Genomic DNA, 4739 nt, shown 5'->3' with positions numbered 1-4739 from the left:
AGTTAACGATACTACTACTACTACTACTACTACTACTACTACTATTACTACTACTGATGATAATAATAATAATAATAATAATAATAATAATTTTCTTAATGCACAGTTATACTTCGTCCTATTTTGTTTTTGTTTTTTTCATGTTCTACTCCAATTTAATCTTCTTTTAATTCCATTAATTTATCATTTTACATGAGATTCTGTCTCAGCGCATTTTCTTTTTTGTTTCACACCTTCCATTTTCTCTTTATCTTTTCATACATACGCTTCAGTTTCATTTTCATTATTTTTTTCCATCTTAATAGTAATTGCTTCTATCCTCATCTATATATATTTTTTTGGGGGGGGTCGTATTTTTTCGCTTTTCGTTTCCTTTTTTGTCCTCATTTTCTTTTCTTTTTTCTCTTCACTTTTACTTCTTTCATTTTGGTTTTACTTATTTTCCTTCTTTTTCTTCTTTTCGTCTTTTTTCTTTCTCTGCTTTTTTATTTTGTATTTCTTCATTTGTCTTTTTTTTTACTATTTTTATTTTTCCTGTTCTGTTTCTTCTGATTTTGAATATCTTTTTTTTATCTTTTTTCTGCTAGTTTATAATATTTATATTCCTCTCGCGTATTAATCAGTTAACCACGTCATAGTATACCTTTCTTTCGTTTTTTTTTTGTTTGTTTTATCTCATTGGATTTCAGGATAAAATAAAATAATAATCCACTCAATGCATTTTTTTTTCAGTTAGATTGAGTCATACACTAAACATAATAGGTGATTTCTTTTTCTTCTCTCTGCAGACTCTTTCTCTCAGAAGAGACGTTGGGAGTCCATCTTCTCTATCATAATTTTTGCGGCAAATGCTCAACTTAAATCTATGGTCCTCCATACAAAACATTCACAGCAAATACGCGTGTAGTTAACAGAGTGTCAACAATTTTCCCCTAATGTAATTTTTTTTTACTTTGAAGTCACTAATTATCAAGTCCCAAAAATCACTCAAGGATAATGGTTAATGAATGCAAGGTGGTAGTGTAGTAATCGTTAATTGCGTAGATTAGATTGAATTTGATTATTTAAACTTTGGAACTCCCTTCCTGCATCCTGTTTTCCCAACTGTACTGACATGCAGAAGTTCAAGTGTAATGTGAACAGACATCTTGCTGCTCATCTTCCTTCATAATATCCCTGCAACTTATGTCCCCGATAGTAGCCCTCTACTCCAAAGTGGCACTGTGCCTTGTTTGGGGTGAAAATTGAATAATAAAAAAATATAGGGGGGAGTCAATAAGAACGAGTTTACATTGAATTTGTTGTATTCATCTAGTCTGCTGGAGTATCGAGTTTGGTGTTGTTACTTTAGACATCAACAACATCATTTAGAAGTGCACCGAACTTCCTATAAGTAAATGTATTATGCTATTATGAATGAAAGAGTTTATTTGTAGGGCGAAGAAACATAAGTTGTCCTTACAAATCTCTTCATAGAGAGACTTTAGACACTCGAGAACATTGTCTAGTAGGCTATGAAATGCTTTCCAGTTCGAATATATGTGTACGTATGTGTGTATTTACTTGGTAAGTTCGTCGGTTGCGACGACTAAGCAATCAATCAAAAACAAATGACATCGGTAGAAAAATTTTTAGCCACGCCTATTTATTTAGTCCACGCCTACTAAAATGATAAATTGCTTCTCTAGATAAAATAAAAAATAAACATGAAGATCAAACGAATGGAATGGTGGGAGAAAGAAATTTAAAAAAAAAACTGAAAAGTAAAGAGAAATGAGATAATAAAAACATCGCAGAGGGTGGGGTGAGGAGACGTTAAATAGAAATGGGAAGGACTAAAAAGAAGGAGGAAAGATGGATGAATAGCCACGGGGTATGTGTTGCATTACACGTAAGGTGAACGCAGCACGTGCACCGCAGCGGCGCAGCAGCGCATCAAATCTCCTCTGTTATCTTCGCCTTTTGGCTCGGCATCATTTCATTTGCTTAGAATAAGACAAAGTGCGAATTTATGAAACGAGACGTCTCGTCAGTTTAAACGAACGTGTCGACCAATTGTCTCTCAGCTATTGCGTACGTCTGGAAATCTGGTTCCCTGGTCTGAACTCTCTCTCTCTCTCTCTCTCTCTCTCTCTCTCTCTCTCTCTCTCTCTCTCTCTCTCTCTCTCTCTCTCATAAACACAATAACAATATCTTTTTCTCCTTTCCTCTTTCCCGTCACTCATGATTTATTTATCCTAGTCAACCGTTAACGGCCCTTGAAGAGGCACAGACTAATGTGACGTCATACCGATGAAACGAAATAAATCCTTTGTTCTGATTGGCCAATTAAATAATGTTATTATTTGAAATTACAAAAAAACAAAAAAAAAAACAAACACGAACAATATAACCTTAATTTTTAAATTTGATTAATAACAAAATACTTTATTTTTCAACACGGGTTATCTGTGAACAGAGTAAATAAAATAGTATTTAGTCATTATAAAACTTTTTCTAGTTAAATTGCGTCATGAACGAAACTTAGTAGGTGATGTCATTTCATCATTTCTGAAGCTTCTTTCCCGCAGAAAAAAAAATTAAAAAAAAACGTTGCGAGTCTATCTGCTGTATAATTATTTCCATGGCAAATGTTCGACAAGTCCTCCTTGCAAAACATTCACAGCAAAAACTCGTCTAGCTGAAACACTGTCAACAATTGTCCCCTACTGCAAATTCCACGAAAAAAATGTAATCTTTTTTTACGAGGTAGTCACAACTTATCAAGGCCCAAAGGCCACTCGAGAATACGGATTCATGAATGTAAGCTATAAGAATGTAAGATAGTTTAGTAATCATTAATAGAGTGAATTGGGTTGAAATTGATTATTTATGGAGACGGCTCAACAGGAACTTGTTTACATTGGATTTGAAGGCTGCCATGTCGTATTCGACTTGGAAGCAGGCTACCGAAACACAGCCGGACAATTCTGAAAAAAAAAAACATTGTTCATAAAATCTGCGTTTAGATTAAGGCACATTTAGAGAGTGGGAGAAATTGTATATAGTGATTGTAGAACTGCTCGCCTGTGGAAATCTATAGCGCGGGCCAATTTACCAGCTCACTACAACATGTTTGTCTTCAAGTTCAATGTAAGCAAATGCTTCTTGAGCCGTCCCTTTACATAATTAAATTACCCAATTCCAACCATTACCGATAAGCACGTTGTTATTTCAGCAATAACCTTACATATTTCATGTAACAGGTAGTCTTCAGACCTTGATAAGTGGTGAATCGCTTGCAAAAAAAAAGTTTCCACTTCAAGGAATAAATAAAATATTTACAAGCTCACATTATAATCGATGACTGACTATTTACAAGTAATATTTTATAACGACATGAGTGTGTACATAAAATTATAGAAATTAATAAATAACATTGAAATTCACTTTGTGGAATACTAGATATACTAAACCAGCATAGCAGTAGAAATAAGGACGCACACACATCATTAATGCTGGACTAAGTTATTTCGGTCTTCATTCAACAATATTCATTTGGTGATATATTCTTCTTATAAAACAGAACACGATATTTTATACAGTGAAACGAATAAAATAAATCGGGAGGATAAAGCGGTTGTCAGTAATGAATTAATACAATGGATGTTGTTGTCTACATGTCTGTAACCAAAATTACGGTTAGGTACATGATCAATAAAAACCGGTACACTCAACATACGCTATATTGCATATTTTATATATATAGGGTGGGCCATAAGTCGCGCACCAAAGGATTTGAAATAATTCTAATAGTAATAAACGTTATTCATTAAAACCAAACTTAACCAATAAACTGAAAAACACGTTGTACGCGCTGATACAATCATAAAAGAAGATGTATCTTATATCCAAAGAAAAGAAAATATATTTTGCCCTGCAGATTTGACAGTTTCACATCACTTAATTCTTTGGTGCGTGACTTATGGCCCACCCTATATATATATATAATCTTTTTAGTTGTTTTACATGAGAATTTATTGTCTCTACACATTCATGAACATGTTTCGCCCAACCAGTTAAAATAACTAGAGACTTCTTCAGGCGATATTGCTTATACAAAAGTGAAGCTCGTAACCGATTACGGATTTCACTTTCGTATAATCAATATCGCCTGAAGAAGTCTCTAGTTACTTATATCTTGCTGAGTGAAACGTGATCATGAAAGTTTAGCGACAGATAAATTCTTTTGTTAGACAAATAAAAAGTGTCCATGACCATTCTTCGGAATAGAGTACTCTTGCACTAATCTCGTTAAAACTTCATTGGTAGCTTCACCTCTGGAAAATATGAGTATGGGTGCGACTGTGCGTATGTTTGTGTGTATATGTTTGTAAAACCAGAAAAATTTATGAGGAAAACAAAAATTTAATAAATTACAATAGTTATTAATTTATCAAAAAAATTTAAACAAGGAATTATAATAAAGAAAAATTCTTAACCCATCGCTTTTCAAAGATAAGCTCTTTTCATCAGGGGATAAGCATCAGTAAAACTGCATCACTATTTAACATAACTTATAATATATACAAAATATGTTAATTAAAAGGCATTTTTAATAAAATAAAAATAAAAGACTCATTCACTTAACTTAATAACTAGTCAAGCAATTAATTAATGAAATACTAATCCGTGCGGCACAAGTAAAGAAATGTATTCAATAAGATCCACAATGCAGTCGTATCATCTGTCTTTAAAAA

The sequence above is a fragment of the Euprymna scolopes genome, chromosome 6, assembly GCF_053919585.1.
Source record: "Euprymna scolopes isolate OS-2025 chromosome 6, ASM5391958v1, whole genome shotgun sequence".
Classification (NCBI taxonomy): domain Eukaryota; kingdom Metazoa; phylum Mollusca; class Cephalopoda; order Sepiida; family Sepiolidae; genus Euprymna; species Euprymna scolopes.
Note: the sequence above shows the minus strand (reverse complement) of the source record.